Source organism: Apteryx mantelli, chromosome 6 (genome assembly GCF_036417845.1).
Source record: "Apteryx mantelli isolate bAptMan1 chromosome 6, bAptMan1.hap1, whole genome shotgun sequence".
Taxonomy (NCBI): domain Eukaryota; kingdom Metazoa; phylum Chordata; class Aves; order Apterygiformes; family Apterygidae; genus Apteryx; species Apteryx mantelli.
Genome location: NC_089983.1, coordinates 8013084 through 8033063, shown reverse-complemented (window position 1 = coordinate 8033063; position 19980 = coordinate 8013084). Strand labels below are relative to the sequence as shown.

General features: G+C 41.4%; 1 protein-coding gene across 3 annotated transcripts in view; it reads right to left on the bottom strand.

The window, feature by feature from the left end:
- AGAP1 (ArfGAP with GTPase domain, ankyrin repeat and PH domain 1) overlaps positions 1–19980 on the bottom strand; it is a 386032-nt gene that overhangs the window by 280359 nt on the left and 85693 nt on the right. The gene's annotated exons all lie outside the window — the stretch shown is intronic.

The window sequence follows — 19980 nt, the reverse complement described above, 5'->3', positions numbered from 1 at the left end:
AAAAAGGCCAAGAGGCACATCGGAATTTTATGCTGGATGAACTTTCTAGGTCACATTACAGAATTAAATGCTGAGCACTAGCCTACTGTTTTTATAAAAGAAATGGATATCATGTGTTTACAAGCTTGGAACGTCACCTTCCCCTCAGGCCAAGCTGCACTCCCTTCCCGAGCAGTCACGTCAGCGCTGCCTCACAGGCAGAGGCTCCAGCTGGTGCCTCCAGCCCTATGGGTCCTGCCTCTGTGCTGGCCAGGCGCTTTGTCACATGGCTTCTCATAAGAAATTTTCAGTTTAACCTGCTCAGCGTTACAGATGAAACACACGGGCAGCACGACCTGCTCTGTCCCATACTGGGATATGGCAGGGTTTCGGTAGCAGGGGGCTGCAGGGTGCCCTGTGTGGGACAAGGCCATCAGCTGCCCCGTGATGGTCACGGCCAGCTCGATAACAGATGGAAACAGCCCCCCACGTGCCAAAACCACAACCTGTCCCAGGAAAACACAGCACCGTTGCTCAAACTTATTTAAGAAAGGATGGGATCTGCGAGGGGCATGAGGCACAAGACAACAAGACAGGAGACACAGGAGGAGACGTGAGGACACACTAAGGCAGACAGAAAAGGAAAGACGTGACAAGACACAGGAGGAGACACAAAAGGGGACATGTGAGGAGAAATGTGAAGAGATTCATTTGTGGAAACAAAAACAGAGGAGGAACATGGATGGGAATGTTGTTGGGGACACGGCTGGAGACGCACTCTTGGAAGGAGATGCTCCATGCTGGAGGTAGACCTCCGAAAGGGCTGTGGTCCACGGGCGACCCCCCCCTCACCGCTGGAGCAGAGGAGCAGTGGAGAAGAGTAAAAAATAAGGAGCAGCAGAAAGAAGCCACCATGTGCTGACCCCAACCTCCCATGCTGTCCATCGCCTCACCAAAGGGATTGGGAGGAAGGAAGAGTAGCACAGTGGAAAAAAGGTTGAGATGAGGAAAAGGGGAGGAGAGGCTCTGGACTGAAGCTAAGCCCCAGGAAGGGGCAGGAAAGGTGCTTCCAGTGTTTAATTGTTTGTTGTCTTGTTTCTTCCTCAAAACTCGAGTCAGTCATTATAAGTTTAATGTTAACAGGCAATAAATCAAGTGAAATTCTCTGAGTCGAGACTGTTTTGCCTGCAACAGTTGTATACACAAAGATATATTTGTCCTCTCTAACAGTCTAAAATGACTATGATGATTGGAAATGTCAAAGCTGAATTAGAAAATCACTAGAAAACTGTTACCCATTAAATGGCTTTGTGCATTATAATACACAACAAGAAAGAACGAAATTATCTAACAAAGAGTTAGATGAACGACGTGCAGCCAGCGCTGCAGTAGAGATCAGCATCATCTGAAAAATCATGCCACGCAGGCTGCCTTTCACATGAGAGAGGCAAGTATTTTTAGACATCTCACGCACTGGCTGCAGAAAATAAAACAGCAAATATTATCTAGTCCATCTGACAAAGGAGCGGATGGTTGTGGCGGGGACGTCTCATAGCATCACTTTATGATCATCCCAACACATATGCATGCCAATCAATAGCACCTGTGCCTACCGGATGGGTTTACACAAGCCACTCAAGTAATTCCAATAGCTTCAGCTTTTTCCCCTAAAAGAGACAGCAGGCAGGCACAGAGGGTCTTTAGAAAAACTGAATGATGCCGCTTCTACTCACACAAACGGAAGAGTCTTTGAGAGCGCACAAAACACAACCGCAAACAAGCACCCCAAAACCAGCTTGCATTTCATCTGAAAGCTATTGCAAAGGGGAGAAGACAAGTGCCACTACTCCTAGTGGACTTGTATCAAACAGTTAACACCTTCAAATTTAATTTATCTGGCTCCTCCAAAGTATAAGATATTGTAGAATTCTCACCATTTACGAGGGTAACAAATATCTAAGTAACACAAAATAAACCAAGAATAAAATGATAAAAAAACAAAAAACACAGTTCTGCTGCTTATCTAACTGGACAGCTATCAGAAGATAGTTGGAGATGAGTCCCAAAGGAAGCAACCACAAAATTATCTCTAGAATGACAGAAGAACTAGACAACCACAACCCAGGACAAGTGAACACAGCCAAACCAGGGGGCATTTTCATCTAGAGAAAAAGAAATCTTGTGCAAGTTGAAATGTGAATAGCTACACACAGCCAAAAAGTCAGTCTGCAGAGTCATGCATGCTATCTTCATGCATTAAATAGAAAAATTACTACAATCCTTATTGATCATTTTGACCAAACCAATAGCACCATGTTGAAAATACTGCCACACATTTCAAAGGATACTGTTGGGAAAAGTATTAAAAAAAAAAAAAAAAAAGGAAGATGATAGTGCCATCCATTTTGAACGTAATAAAAAGAGAATTCAAAGATTAGTCAGATGAGGAATTCCAGGCTGCTCTGCATAAGCAAAAGAAAGTAGAAGCAATATAACTTCACAATATTTGCATGCAGACATCGTGTTTGAAAGCTGGCATCTTAGCTTGTTGTTCAGTACAGATACAGTGAGCATTATTTTAAATACATTGAAGTTAACATGAAAACATTTGCCATTTAAGCCTTCCAGAAAGTCAGTCATCTGTTTCAGTATACAAACAAGACATCTACCCCATTCCCTACTGACAAACACTCAAGATTAAATACATCATAACATTGCAGTAAAAGAATCTGAATAGCCATGCCAAATACCAAAGTCTAAGGCCCCCGAGCTAAGCCGAAGGAGGAGCTTTCTTGAAAGAACAGCACCTAAACTTGTGCCTGAGCTACTCCTAAGCACAAAAATCCCCCACCTTCCCCAAAACCAGCAATAAAGGAGAAATACGAAGCCATTCCTACAGAGCTCCTTCAGCACAGGATATTTTCTGCTTGCAGTAATTTGAAGGTTGTTGAAGTTCTTTTCAGTAATTTCCCAACTATTTCAAGAAACGATCTATAACATGCCCAGGAACAAATGCTACAAACAGCACAAGAGTCTATCGAAAACTTGACCTTTACGTTCCATCCTCCACGTGAGCTGCCCTAACATCAGCACCAGCGCGTTCTCAGCACATTCGTACAGCTCCAGTAGGGGCCTGCGATCTGTTAGTGAAAATATTTCATTTGCCCTGTCAAACTCTCATAGGATCAGAAATAATAATAGGTCTCCAGAATTATAATACAACTGCCACAGCAGCTCTCAAAAAATACCCAACACAAAAAATACCCACTACCAGAGACACGGCCCAAAAGCGTCCCCAACATCTCACAGACGCCCTCAAAAATGAAAGCAGCTTGCAGTCCTGAGCTCAAGACATCTGTTGAGGGAAAAAGGACATCAAAAAGGAAAAACTGTAAAAGCTAAAAGACTGTTCCTTTCAACACCTATGAACCTTCAGCTAATTTTATTGGTTCCACAATCATATTTTCCTAATATTATACTGTTGGGTGGATATTCGACTGAGCAAGCGTGAGGAAGAAATGATGGTAGCAAAACTGACTCAAAGTGACTTCATGGTCTGGAGTTGAACACATGTACTTTCCTAGCTCAAAACTTCCTCGTATTCCAAGCCCAAAAAGAGAGAAACACAGCAGCTTGCTTGGAATACAGACACTGGAACCAGACTTTTTTTTTTTAAAGAAATTTTGCATTTATATGCATAAGCATATATATTTAGGCGTGTAGAGATATATATAAAGATCTATATAATGCATATATTTATATAAATATTATACATAAGGATAGCTATATATAGCTATATCTGTATCTATCTACAGATATATATACAGATATCTATATAGATACATAAAATTCCCAAATAACGCTAAACCATGAAAAAAGTAGCAAAGGATTTAAAAAATTTTTTCCTTAAATCAGATGAAAAGGATACAAGTGCTGACGCATCAACAAAATGCAAGCAGCTTGAATACAAGTGGGGGTAGCCTCTGTGCATCAGGGAAACCCTTCCTAGAAGTCACCTACAGACTAAACTATGAAGCTTTATTCCATAATGGATTCAGCATTAATACAAAGAGGGAAGTATGTAATCATTTGAAACTAATCTAGATCCATCTGCTAACTAGGAAGTAGGATTCCTGTATCTCAGGGATAGGGAGGGCATCCTGCGCCCTGAAAACCTCCAGGCTGGAAGCACCTCAAAATCACTACCATTTAAGATGCCTGTGGTGGTTTGTAGCCAGCACCACTGGTTGATCACATTGGTCAACAAACTCAACACGCCCAGAGGATCAGCAGTGGACAGGCAAGTACTACTGTCCCACTGTGAACTGAGCTAGCAGAAGACAACTTGGCTCCAGTATTAAAACCACCCAGATGTTTATCCCAGGCCTAAGGAGACCACTTCAGAAGAGTTATGGCTACCCTCCTGTGCCATCACAGCTAGCCAATTTCAGGAAAGTAGCTGCCCAGTACCACCATGGTTGTTATAACCAGCAAGCGCTGACCACGCAGACAACCCAGAGCACCTCTACTGGCAGTCAAGGCCACCGAGCGGGTGAAAGCCTCCTTGCTGAAGGCACCAAGGCCCCTTAAGAACACAGCTTTTGTCCAAGTCCAAAAATAAGAAATTGCTTGGACAAGCTAAATGCACACTTACTTCCTTAAGGATGTGGGAGGAAGTACATTTAAAACACCTGAAAACCATTCAGCTGATCTCAGGAACAGGAATCCTGAGCAAATCAGGCAAAACAAGAAATTACAAAGAAACTGAACCACAGACCCGGGTTTAGCTGGAAGAGAGGAGAGTAACACCAGTTACAAATGCCTCTGCCTTACGCAACAGAAATGGCACTCAAATGGTCCATAAATACAAGTACTTTCTATTGGCCATGAATATTTGATAAATGTGGAAATATTCTGCAAAACCTTTGACCGAGGTGGGAGACAGCGGGAAAAAAAAATGACTAGGAACAATAAGACCAGGAAAACCGTGCATCCTAATTCATTGTACTGCTATGTATTTCTCATCTAAAGAAACTTAATAAAATCTGCTTTTTCAGAGACATCTTCCATTTTACCTTCCATTTTACACAACGTCCAGGACAAGCCCACTCATGAAATGCTCGTGCTAACATGGCTGTTCCTTTTTAAAGCAGTAGCACAGTGACTATTTCATAAGCAAGTATCTTATTAGAACAAACGGTGGAAAAAAATCTACCAGGACAGAAGCCATGTCAGGTCTGAAACAGAAGCTTTCTTCAAAGTACAGCATGCAGTCACAACAGTAAAAAGAAAATGATTAAAGGACTAAAGTAAATGGTACACTAAACAGTTGTCTACACACTCCGAAATACCCATTAAAAGGTCATAAGATTACGAGTTATTCTTTGAAGAACTGGCACCCACAAGCAGATAGGAGGAACACTGCCCATTTCGATACGACAAGCGTCTAAAGCAAACAAAGCACTTGGCAACGTTTCAGCAGCTACAAGACCCCCATTGATCATCCATCCGCTACACCCTGTCACTTCAAGCTCTTCGAGCTCACATCCAGCACTTACGGCTGCTCTTCAAGTATTTATTGAAGGTAAATCTGTGAGTGACCAAGAGGACACAAAGAATTCCATTTTATTAACCATAATCAATCAATAAATATATACACACATACACATATTTATATAGATAAAAATAATTATATAGATTTTTTTTTTTGTTGTAGCTGTGATGTCTACCCAGTTTTTACCGCAAGACATATCCGCTGTCCTCCCCTAAAGAGAGGTCGTGTTACTAAAGCTGCCCGCCATGCCGGTACAACTGTGGCAGACGAAGGACAGCACCTATAAGCAGAAAAGCCCAGCGCTGTTTCTGATGACTACAGTGACACATTCCTAGAATTATTCTGGAGGGGAGGGGAAAAAAAAAAAAACACCCTCTCGGCTTGGAGCAAAAAGAACAAACTTTTACACCGAGGTTGAACCATGTAAAGCTGTGTAACGGAGCGCATACGCTGTACAAAAACGGTGTTACTAGTAATTTTATGCACTGAGCAATTTGCACAGCAGCTACCCTACGCTATTATGTTAGAGGTTTTGCAAAGTTCACGCAATCCTCACTGAAGTTTCCTCGCGTACAACAGTATCTCCCCTGTACAGTAAGGGAAGGAACAGTTAAATCTCTCCATTTTTCCAACGGAAAAACCACAGCGCACAGGGAGGATTCCCTGCGCCTGCCAGCTTGGCCCGCAGCTGGGCTAACGCCCCACCAGCTTTTCGGGGCTCTGGTAACCAGTCAGACAGTAACCTGGGACAGACAACTGACTCAGTGGCAGCTGTGCAGGCGGGTTGGCAAGGAGATGGGTACGCAGACACAGGAGAAGAGAGGAATGGAAAAGCCAGGAAAGGGAGAAAAAGACAGTTCCCGTCATCAGCATCGTCCACTCCCCCCCACACTTTAGCAGCCTTCAGCAACACGCTCGTGGCATAACCCCCGCAGAAGGCAGAGTATTTTGGGACAGAATATTGACCTTGAAGAAAACCAGAACCGCAGTAAAGACTGTTTTAAATCTTGTGCTCATGGAAACCGGATTATGTGCATTTTTGTAAGTGAATAGTTTGTAATAACCGACTCAGTCTTCCACCTCCAAATGCAACCGATCCCCCGGATATGAACGGTTTGCATCAGCAGTACTTCAACATGAAATAGATATTCTGTCTTTTCCATACTTTATCCATGCAAGATAGAAGAGACATAGCAGTCATTACAGTCAATGTCTCAAACTGGGGGCCCTAAAAATACAAGCTAGCACACACACTTAAAATACACTTGATTTCTTCTTTACTTGGGGATGGAAAGGGATTTGTTATCAGGCAATTCCTTACATACTTTGCAGGGTAGAGGTTAAGACAAATTGTGACAGGAATGTACCTCAAACACTTCCGAGGTATAAAGAGGAGCAGTCCCAACACCTTCCAACAAAAAGGTGGTGTATAAGGATATTGCACAAAACTTGGGTGCGTGTTGCTTCTCCTTCTAGAAATTATTTGGTCGCTCTGAGAACAATTTCCTTCAGAGTGCTTACTGCTTTTCTAGGTCATCTGAGGAAAAGGATTCCCAGGTGAAGACCCACAAGCATGTTAAGGAACTACAGGCATTTCAAAGTTAAGATTGGGTCATATAGTATGCTCACATACAGTATACTAAACATAACTGAATGCAGGGAATCTGCAACTGAACCTCGGTTTTGATGAGAAAAGGCTACACAACCATAAGGTAACATAGTATCACTTGACAGTTACTGAAAGCAATGTTGTAGGCAACACAGCAACTGAAACCCATTTCATTCTGGACTCCTGCTTCCCAGGTGCTCCCAGGTATCACCTGGAGCTCTTAAGACAGTGAATAACAAGCACATCAGTTTTGCGCAATTTCTAGCGGTTGTGTGAAGCAGAGAGATGTCAGAAGACAGAAAGACAGTTACCACACCTGGCTCTGCAGTATCTTTTTCCTGCAACCCTGCAGCAGGGACGAACAGCCAACAGGAATTTAGGGAATTCCGCTGGGAATGAATTTTTGCAGCAAGGGACTGGAAGAAAAGGGCTAATGAAGAGGACTAACAGGCTGCTTAATCTCCACGTAAAAATCACTGCATTTCCTGATCCTTTCAAACCTTTGGGCTTAATTCAGAACTTGAAAGGGACAAAACGGTCCCTTCTGAATCGAGTTTTAATATTTCACTGCTCTTTGCATCAAGCACGCTTTCAAACACACCAGATTAAAACTGCCCATAGACAGTTTGGTAAATTCCGTCAATAGAAAGTTTCTCTTCTTGAAGAAAGCATCCAGTAGAGATAATGAAAATACTGGTGGCTACTCTGGCCAAGAGCGTTATGTGGAAAATTTGGAAAGAGTCACGAATGGTTTTAGAGTCCTGCTCATTTACCCAGGAGGACCTGGATGAACACTTCAAGTGCAAGAAGCCACTATTTGAAAGATGACTGATCCTGGAAGACACATCTGCACCCGAGTGACGCAAACAGATCTATACTTTAATCCTTATTGTCCTTGAAGATAAGATTTGGCATTTCTGTTAGTAAGCTGCAAGGATCGTTAGGCCATTTAGGGCTATTAACCATTCTCACATAAACTTAAAATAAATACTTTCTTACTTCTCTCAAGGTTTGGACTCTGCTATAGTCCGGTATCAGAGTCCTTTCCAAAAACTGCTTTAGTTGGAAAACCGCAGCAGGGCTCTGGCTCTCCTTTGCAACGTTGCCCGGCTGCTCCTGACCTTTGAACGCAGGGCTCTGCTTTACGGTGGGAAGTCCAAGCGTGTTCTTCGCAACTCCGGCCCACAGGAATCGAGCGCGCACAGCACCAGCTACACCCCACGCCTGGCTGGCTGGCTTTGGTGTTTGTCCTGCCACCCTGAAGTTTATCTTTACTTGCAAATAATCTAAGAGGGAGAGGAAATTCTGCACCAGGCAAGGCTTAATCACTAAAGTGTAACTTAGCAAACATAGTAGAAATATCTGTTCTCTGCCCAGTCATGAGAAGGCCACACAGCTGACCAACCCTATGGCAGAAAATGGGATGTCTCTCCCCTACCTCTGATTTACAAAGCACAGATATATGGAACAACATTGCTTGTCAAACTACAAGCTATATAGTTTTACAGCCCCATGATACCATAGCAACCATTTTGCTTTTATCTTACAGGTACAACCAGACTGAAAACAGTTTAATTCCCAAAGCAAAAAACAAACAAACAAAAAATTACCTTGAAATCATCACAAAATGCTTTTTAGGGAAAAAAAAAAAAGGTTTTCAGTTGTATCAATTTAGTATCAGTGTCGTTTAGTGGAAGGAAGCTACAGCTACAACAACCCTTAAGATGACTGCAATGCCCTATGACCAGCCTCTAGCACCTGAGGACTTAAGTCTCCTCCCTTCAGGTTAAAAATAGAGTTAATTCAAATGGCTGGAGGTTAACTAAATTAGCAGGTAATTCACTCACACCAAAACTGAAACATCTTGCATAAGTAGCTGCTACTGCAGACCTTCAACCGACCTGAAGCTGCCTGACTGAGGAGTTGGTGGCAACCACTGTCAGTCAAGAACCTCAAACACATTTAAATCTGAACAAAAAACAAATCAGCAACATGGTTTTGCTTTTGTAATTCCCACCCTTTATGTTCACAAGACCAGAAGATAAGAAGAGGAAAGAGAGGTGAACGATTCCCACAACCAAGTTTTCAATGTGACTAAACATATTTTCAATATTTCCATACCTACATCAGTCAGGTAAGCATCAAGCTGACTTGCACATCTTTATACGCAGTCAGGGGTCCAAACATATCTCATTTATCTGATCTGAACCTATGCTGTTTCCAAGTCTTTCATTCTCAAATTCTAGACTTGCAAACTACTTCAAACTAATTTTATCTTAAGGAGCTCCAAACAGCTTTAGTTTGTTCCTATCAACAGGCTTCTTTCTAAATACTTCTGGCTTATGATCTCATGGTCTCCCTCTTCTTGCCATAGCTTTATGTCGTCGTTTCTGTACTCCAATGCAGCAAAATATGCCAGTATACCCCTTACACCTCTATACTATATTAGGGAAACACTGGACACTATGTAATTGCTCTAATGCCTGGACTAGGGTTGAACCAAAGCAGAATGGATGAGAAATTGAAAATAAATGAACTGGATATTAAGCATTCTGGAAGATCAGGAACATCTTCCACTCACATCACCCCTTCATCCATAGGCCACACAGAGCAAAGTGGAGAGAAAAAGGGCTCAAACACAGCCCATTCCATCAATATTTCTTCCTTAGTTGTCTTGATGCAGATAAGGTTTCCCTAAGGTGGCAATGCCTTAAAATATATATATAATATATATAATTAATATATATAATTCTTTACAAAGTGAAAGGATATATAGAATGCAGACAATAAACACAATATCTGAAATACAGGGCCTAATCATCTAAGTATTAAAAGGTACAGAACAGTGAAAACAAGATCTACTTCATAGAGTTTAAGACACATTCAGGCTACGGGAGAGCAAAAACAACTTATTTTGTCAAGACTCTGGAAGCTTGGCAGGTTCTTAAACAAACTCAGAATAAATTCTCGATAACTTCACATCCTCTCCCAGACAGCATCATCCCTGTCAAATTCAAAACCTGAAGTTCATCTGTATTAGCAGCTTCATTCTCCATTCAGGGCAAGATTACAAGCTCAAACATCACCATTTGCGCTAAGCCCAGACTTCTCAGCTAACTTCACAATATCCAGGTATTTCTTCAGCATAAAATATGCTTAGATTTAAGAAGAAATTAAAAGTGAACAAGAGATGAAAGTTACTTCAAGTGGAACTGTTGACGTTCAGTGGCATTTAGCTGACACCTAACTTACTCCATGTCTCAAGAAGATCTACAGGCTAGTCGGATTTAATCACCCCAGAGCCATGCTGGGAATAAACAGGAAAGTCCCAAGGGTCAAGCTCTAAAGAAAGAATCAGCATTATCCTTTAAGAAAAGCAGTTGATGTGCTGCATTGTTTTCCTTTGTTAATATAGACCACACGAACAGCACACAAAACTAACCACTTCTTATATGCCCAGGCTGCTTCTTTCTCAACGTTGCTCAAGCACAGCCTATTTTGCACAGTATGTTACTAATGGCTTCTGGAATGTAGGTGTGAAAAGCCACCACCACCTTTGACAGCTGCCTGGCCCAGTTAAATGGGGGCAGAAACAATGCTCTTTGCAACACCACTGCAACCGTGGTTTGGAAGAGGCCATTAACTTCCACACGCTTTTGAACACCGTACTGGCAAAATGTCTTTTTTCAGAACAAGTCATTTGACTTTATCATCTTCCTCTGACACTCAGCAAACAATCCGAACATACCCAGCTACATATGGAAACAAAAACTTCGCTAGCACTGTGCCATTAGCATTAACTCTTGCGTATCAGCAGCCTGTGCAATATAGCACACTGAAAATGCACTTGCCCGAGTTACTTCAGCAGGAAAGGGGACTAATTTGGTGTTAAGCTATCAATTAAGTTCTCAAAAGGTGTTTCTCAAGCATTGGTGGGAGTGCATAACACCATAGCACCAGGCTCCATTCTCACTTAAGGAAGTGACAAGAAACCCCCAGTTGACCCCATCAGCACTTACCCGGAGAAGTTGCAGGAGCACTAGCCTGCCTAGCCATCACTCAGGGGAGCCACACGAACGCCGTAGAGCAGTTGTGTTTCTCCAAAACACTGCAGCGGAGCAAGGGAACTTGAACGCAACTCTAGCTATGCTCTACTTGGAGCTCAGAAGTAGGCAGACAGAAGCTCAAATGCTTTTGACCCAATGTTTCAAGTGACTGCTACACTCCTTTTAAATAAAAGAAAACAAAACCTGCCTTTGTCTCCAGCAAATCAGTTTTCCATAGCAAAAAGGAAAAAAAAAAGAATTATCCAAAATAAACACTGATTTTTTGATTTCATGAGCCTTTATATATATAATGATGCAACCTCCATTTACAAAAAAGGGTAGACATTCAACAGCTAAGGTTCAGTTTTAAGGACATCTACAAGTCACTTGTAGTTACAAAACTGACAGGACATCAGTATAATTTTTTTTCTTTTTTTTTTTTTTTGACAGAAAAAGAGACGGCTAAGGACTAACCCAAAGCTATATGAATAACTCAAGGAAGGTTTACCTACAGAAGAACACACACACATGCTTTTACTCCCTTTACTTGGCACCACTGACACCTGCTTACCACATGCGTTATGAAGTTATAAAGCTGATCTGGACGACCAGCAGAAAACCACTGACCTATGAAAATGCCCAGATCTGCCCATGCAAGGAAGAAGGGAGGAGGGGACCAAATTTCAACATATTTAAGAACACCACCACAATATAAATACTTCCCAAAGCAAGGTGGGCTTCCACTCCTCATTTACCAGCATGTCTGAACAGATTGTGAAGCAGCTAACTAAAGCAGCAGTGCCAGATGCCAGATTCATACCTGCCTCGCACAGTTTTCAAGTGAAGCAGTTCAACATCCAACTCCTCAATTTCACTAAGAATTAACACACCTTCAAAGCAACCTGCAAACATTTACAGAGTAATTAAAATATTGAACTACACCTGCCACTGAATGAAGCAGTGAGAAAAGGCATATGATACACACCTGATGGATTACTATACAAACTTACACATGTTTGAAAATATAATTGCTTAATTTAGCTTAAAATCAACTCTGTTCAAAAAGGTTACAGCAGAATACCTTTACAACAGGGAAATTGTTCATAGGGAAATTTTCATTATTCAAAACGTAAAAACCCCAAAAGCCTAAAGCCAGTTCCACACAGAGGAAGGGTAAAATGCTATCTGCTCACAGGGAAAGGATTACAAGACAGACAAATGGACCATTTCTCACCTGGGCAATGTCCCTAGATAACAAGACTGCACACCCTGGTTTCTCAGCTACTTAGTGCAAATGAACATCTTTAACATCAAGGAAGGATGAAGGAAGCTGGGGGTCAGTGTGCAAAACCAAGGACAGGTAGCAAAAAATAATTTTTTTTCCCCTCTACTTACACAATACTTGGGGCTTCACAAGTCAGGGGCAACTGGCAACAGTTACATACAAAAAGGACAAGAAAAAAAATAAAAAAGGGAATTAGAAGTTAAAGAAGAAAGAAGGAACTACAGCAAAACACTAACAGCCATGCAGGATGGCCGAAGAAGAGGGGGACAGGAGGAAATGAACCCAATGAAAAGGATACCAGAGACAGCAGTAAAGACCTACCATACCATTGTGAAAAAGAGCAGCCTGAGCAAGGAAGCCAAAAATATTAGATTTTACATTGGGAAGCAATGGACAAAAACAGCTTTTCGCTTAAGAGCGTGGCTTTGTTCCTTTCCTTTTCACTGCCAAGGATCAGACAGAACAGGTGTTTTTCAACTCAAGTCACTCCAGCTAGAAAACATAAGATGTTTTTTCCCCAGATCCTGTGCACAATTCCCCATAAGATGTGAAGAGGATCATGCATCCAATTTTAACGGCTTTAATAATTAGAACTAGAACTACAGAGAAGTGAAACCTTCCATCTTCCACCACCACAACGTAAGATTTTCCCTGTTTCAAGACCGAGATAGAAAAGCTGTTGCCTTGCCAACATAAATATTTCCTGTATCTCCGAACAGAAGAGCTTCTGAACCGGGGCGTTGCATAAGGAACAGTCAGGTCAACCTCCCAGTTTCCCAGGCTGTCTATCCCTGACAGAAACACGGTAGCAGCCCTGGAAGAGCAGGGGATGTCTTGGGCGGTCTGCAATTCGGACGCTCATCCCAAAGGTGGCTTTGGCTTTCGGTAGGTGCAGGGAGAGCAACGGCTCTGTAAGAACGCTCCATAACAGCAATGCTAGAGGTGCTGATGTGGCCACTGTTTATTCAGCTTTCAATTTAAAAAAAAAAAGTGCCGCTTAACAGTAAGAATGAGCAGCAAGAGAATAATTTCACATCAAGACAAAGACAAAACATCATGTCGCTAGGACCTGAACAACTGAAGGACTTGCAGAAGTAACAGCAGAACCAACTGAGGAGCGCGTGCGCCTCAAACAATGTGTGACGTAGCCTTACAAACACGATCTCGAATACAACCACGCTAAGTGGTTTAGCGTCCGCTTCCTAAAATAGTTTTCCCCTCGTGTCTTAATCATAGCGCTGCCATTAAGTGACTGTCCACATGGCTATAAGCAGAAAAAACGCACCGCAGTATTAAGAATCCTCTTGTCATACATCTATATATACACGCCCCAAGTCCAACACAAGCAAAACAATGTTTTTATAGATCCATATTCTCTATCAAATTAGCCAGACAAGCCTAACAGCAAACACATGCAAACATCTAAAGAGCTATCATAAATAATCTGACAATGCCAGGAGCTGGCAGCAGCCAGCACAGCACTTCATCTCCCCTTCAAATCTAGCTTGCTACAACTGGCACTTTAAACTTCCAACAAGGGAAGATCTGCTATGCGACTTTATCTACCAAATGGAAGTTTAGCTCCTCAGCATTCAAAACTTGCTGTATTTTGGATGCTGTGAAGAATATGAACCCTCTGCTAGCACTGGAAAGTAACTTGTGGAAAACTTTCAGATTATCTCTTCATAAGCAGCTCCAAGGCCGAAATTCACTTTCAGTCCAGAAGCTGAAAGGACTCGTGTATTTTACAGATAACATCTCCAACATTTGTTAGAAATAACTTTGTATACCACCCAAATGAAATACTCACAACCAGGAGATATAGAAATGAGGTGACTGACCACAGAAGGGAGAAAAGCTGATGTCAATCACCATCTCCGACATTATGGCCTGATCTTATGGGAGGTCCTCAAAGAGACTTTTCCGTAATGTCTTAATCTACTTGCAGAAAGTGTCTCCATTATAACTTCAGACAAGTGACCTTTACATCTTTTTCTATGCAGCCTCAAAGAAATGAAGTCGAAACATATGAAAACAAGTACTATCCATGAAGATACCAATTAGCTTAAGAGAACCCACTCTGCACATCTTCCTTCAAATTATATTGGTCAAGCTTTTTAAGACAATTAGCTAAAGCAGAAATTGAATCTCGAGGCAGATGTGTGGCCTGCAAGTCCTCAACCATTCCAAAATGTTCACAGCTATTACAGAAGCTAAGCAGTAAATCAGCCTCAGTTACAAACTAAGGCTCATTTACTTCCTGGTTTAAGTGTGAAACCTGCAGTTTTTCACAAGGGGTTTCCTTTTCATTTCAAACTCTTGCATGGATGAGTTTACACAGGTTGCAGGCCGTGTTTCACAGGTGGAATACAGCTTGGCAAAGTTCAAAAAGCAGCTGTGTACACCGTGGAAAAGTGAAAGCCGACTCTCTCAGACTAGCTCCATCAGCCAGCTCTTTTCCCCAAAGAAAACCTCAATAAATAAGGCCCAGCATTTCAGTTTTATTAATATATTCTGAGAGTAGTAGAAAAATGCTAGGAAGCTACCATGCATTGTATGATTATCATCTTTATGGCTTTGGTGGCTTATTTTGTTGCAAGAAAGCATTTGGTACTATTTTGTCAATAAAGCAGAAGCATTTGTCAAACGCTGTCATTATATACCAATCTGAAACAGCAAAATCAGACACTCTGCTTTAAAATTCCATCAAAATAATAGCTTTATATTGTATGCTTTTCATGAACAGAATAGATTACAGTTTCCCAAGTTCAATATACTGACGTTCCTTTTTCCTCGCACATGAAAAAGCCCATTCTGTTTTTTTTGGCAGAGCTCTCCTTTCACTCTGTGTTTACTGCAGTTGCCTAGGGGAAATCCTAACACTAATTATCAAAAGCAACACTATTACATTAATAGCCTGCATTAATGACTTTTTTTTTAACCCTGTTTGGCTCAAAGTAAAGGCAAATATGCACATACTTGAAATACGTTTGCACACTCTGCTTTCCCAATACCTATTTTTAAGATTATAACCATGCCAAAGGAAGCAATAGTCACATGCTATTTTAACTATAGTCTTTCACAAATTATTTGTTAACTGACAGTTGTACTTTAATAATTGGTATTAAACAGAAGCTACTAATGGTCATGGGAATAGCAGGATCAAAATAAGCTCCGATTTGCAGAAAAGAGCCAAACTGTTCATTCACAGGACACACCAGTCAAATTCTTCAGCGCTAAACTTAGAAACTACAGATCTGAGCGTAACACTCCGCTAATGAGCTTATGTTTTGTGCAGCAAGCGACATACTGCTTGGAAACTGTCTTTGGTCAAATGTATCAATTGAAAGTTGGCACTGCTTAACTACTGAAGAGAAAAGGGTTCACCATCTGGTACAGGCGATTCTATTTTCTATTTATATCCCATTAAGAACTGCTAACGTCTAAACTAGCAAAGTTTGGAGTTTTCCTTTATAGGCAGCACCTATGAGCACCTTAAACCTTTCCTTCGGTCTTAGTAAGGAACTCGCATGCTGCTCCACATACTTACCTCTCTCCTGACGATCAAATGAGCCAATACTAAGTCCAGAATTGATTACTAATCCTAGTGGGTCTAGAGTAACCTCATCCTTGGCGTCACACTGAGTCTCCTCCAATTCAGGACCAGTAATTGGGAGAAAAGGAATGAGAATATCGTGGTTTTCAATGTTTTTTCCTTGCGCAAATTGTATTCTTGTCACATACGCAAGGTTCATTCAAACACGATGTGTTTACTTACTTAGGTAACCAAGCAATTGGAGCAGATTTCTGGCAAAAGAAGACTTGCTAATTTGATTTACAGTGCTTGGTTTGAGAGATGAGCAGAGACGAGTACCTGTACAATACTTGTGATAGGTCACTGAATATTTCTGTACAATCAAGGCCCTGCACAGAAAGTTACCTATTGCCGCCACTATGCGTTGAACGGTCAACTTAATTTAGAGCAACATTAAAATTCTACGTTTCTTGTGAATTTTAACAGATAAACAGAGGCCATCACTGCTAGCATCTGGCATACATTTCAATACGGTGCAAACACTAATCCATCTCATCCTCTAATTCAGCCAGTGACCTTAATACCAGTTCAGTTCTTAAGCATCTGGCAGTGCAGCTGGCATTCATTTTGCCTGACAGAGGACCTACCCAATAAATAAATAACAAAAACCCTCTCATCCAGCTCTTGACAATGCTTAAGATGAATGCAATCCCTTTATCTGCTAGGTTTGATTTTCAAAATAACGTCTGGACAACACTCACTCACAGTAAGTGAAACAGCTAGATAAAATCCTAGAAGACTCAATTCAGGGGTGGTGGTGGGGAAGCAGAAGAGCAGTTTACCACAGTGTAATCCTCAATACTTTTTGCCGCTCTACCATTTGGAGCCACAAGTCTGCTTAACGCATCCGAAAGAGGGGTATTGAAATAAAGCTGTCCCCAAACAAAAGCAACAAATTAAAGCCATCGGAAAAGAAACAGCTACTTTAAGACCCCATTGCCCCAGAATGATCTTCTTCCTTCCGCAGAGCAATAGTTTTAGGTTATGGGAAAGAGCAATGAAATAAGACTTCAAGGGGAAAAAAAGTTTAGACGAGAAGCAATATTTCCCTTGACAAGTTCTCTTAAACAGTTTTAAGGCAGAAGTAGCCTTCCTTGCTTCCTCAACTTGAGGAAGGTCATTTAAGTTGCAAGGAGGGAGGGGAAAACATGGCACAACTTTTCTTATTTCAAAGAAATGAGTTTACAAGTTGAATACCGTGACAGAAGGCTACTAAAATCAGTGGCCAGAAAACCTATAGATAATTGTTTGCTATTTAAATAGAAAACCACTCCAATTTTGGAAGATTAGTACTGGTATAGAACTAGTTTACTGTATAATGATTTTTTCAAAGCAGATAAAAACGCTGAAGCGCAACAGAGTAAGCCCCACATCGCTATTATTACTACTTCACCGCAACTTTTAACACAAGGTTTCTAAAGGAAGATTTAGACAAAAAGCTTTATAACTGTTTCTACGCAGTGCTCCAACGACCTTTTACTGCGCTACTGAAACAAGGTTAGCCAAAAGCTGGCAAGAAAAAGGCTGACTAGCATTGCCTCCATGGTCTACAAGTCCCTGCCTTAACATGTTGCAATGTCTGCAAAAACGGAGACTGGACGTGACCCACACGACGGGTCTCCCCATCATCCCCCCGGTTTGACCGGCAGACGGGGGTCACTGTTGCCTCCCCAGCTGGACTTTCAACTTTTCTTTTAAAAGTTAACTTTTAGGGAAAATTTTGATCAACGCTTATGTGATCTGGAACTGTGGTTCATCTTAGCTGGGAATTAGGTCTTAAAAAAAAAAAACAACAAACAAAAAAGCCACCCTGTCATCTAACTCCACAATTTCCAAAACAAGGAAAACATCCAATGTCCAAAGACAATTTACTGGTAGTACAAAGAAAAATTCCTCAAAAAGAAAACAAATGAAAACCAAACACCCCCCCCCCCCCAAATTTCTTACCTACTTCATAGCATGGGTAAGCTCAACAACAAAAAATAGGTACAGTTAAATATTCTTCATTCTTTTGCTTTAAAATTTCAGCTGGTTCTAATGTATTTTACCTGGCTACGATAACAACAGATTTTTTAATAAATATCACACAAGCAAATTATTCAATATGGACTGAGCAATTGTTTCAAGTTGATAATGGTAACAAATACAAGTTTTTAAACTTTTGCTTTCTGTGCAAGCCTTAGGCAGTCCTTTTATAGAAGGTGGGAAGTCAAACAATTCACACATGGCACCAAACATGCCGAATATCAATGTCACAAGGGGGGCAAGTTTTGAGGAATGGAACTTTTTACAACCAATTACACAGGGAAAAAAATAAATAAAATCAAGGTTCCACCCGTGTCTCCATCATTCACCGTTACTCTGAGCTCCAGACACAGGATCGTCAAGAGCATACCAATTTCACATCCACTAAAAGGAGTGAAACAGTCTTCACAAAAGTCTTGGATGAACAGCAACTCATGCTAATCTTAACGTACTAGGGCATTTGGTGCACTAATTGTAATGTCTTACGCGTGTTCTTTCTTCCTAAGAAATAACAGGGGTAGTTGAGAACAAATTAACTTAAAACATTGGCTTTCCGGAAGGACACCAGCAAGCATCAGTCCAAACCGCGCGTAGAGGCTCTGCATGCAGTTTCTCCTTGGACAAAGCAACTTTTCCTGATAGCAAAAGACTTAACTTCGCTTTTCCAGGAAAAAAGGAGACAGTGGCATAGGATGCTGACAGCAGGCCTGTTAACCTGTAACAAAAGCTTGCAACGCAGTTTCCGACATGTAACCGCATCTTCATGCCCGGGACACACATCTTTTCCATGCACAGGGCAACAGGACACAGATAGATTTGATACTGGCATATAGAGAAAAACCTCACCAGGACATCTTAATGCTGCACAGCTTGGCTCCTGATTGACCAAAGTCTTAAACCTACCTCCATGTCTGGGCTGGTGCACTGCTCAACTAGAGTCGCAGCGTAGGCATACCAGCAAAGGACAGGCGTAAACAGTTGGAGAAAGTAACTCGGTTGTGGTTACATCAAACTTTAACCAAGGTCAGACCACGGCTTCCGTCAAGACTATTACAAACCCACAGAAATGCCTCTACATCAATAAAGAATTACTCCCCTCAGTTACTAGGTCCAAATAGTCGGCTTTGCCCCTTGCGCCTCAAACCCCGAACGTCTTCCGTTTGTAGCACAACCTCTGGATCGCTGGAGCTGCAGCAGGTTGGTAGCACCAGGAAGTATCTCCTGCTATGACTTCCCTACAATAAAAACCATCCTGACTGATTTCTGCAAAATCCTCTATTGTACCTGCAGTTTAAGGAAAGCTTAATCTTTCTAACCAGCAATTTTGTTTTTTAAGAGAAGCAGCAGCTTACAGATCATTCGATAAGCACCGGGTGCTCAAAGCCTAGTAAGATTACTAGTTCAATGTTTGATCTCAGATACCTAATAAACGTTAAAAGGCATTGCTAGGAAGAAAGCACACTATCTTATAGCGCAGCTCCACAACCAGCATTTCCGGTTTAACATGTCTCAGTCAAGCATACCATGATCCTTTCAGATCCTTACAGAACTTGGGAAGCCAATTCTTGACTCCCATCCCACAGTAAGCTTAAATTTTTGAGTTCTTCTTGAATCCTAAAGATTCACGAATCCCAGGATTCACAAACTGATTTTCACCTGGCATTGGCAACACTTGGCTAATTCCAGATTTGATTTATACATAGCCATGTAAAATAACTCAGCATCGTTTGAGTTTGTGCTGTTCTGTTTTTAAAGAATACCGTACTAAGTATTTTTGTAATCAAGATGACAGAAGAAGTTTATGATTTTGAATGCATTTATAGCAATATTCACCCACTCCAACACTGGCAGATATATTTCTGGCCATTGTAACCCCTCTTCAAAAAG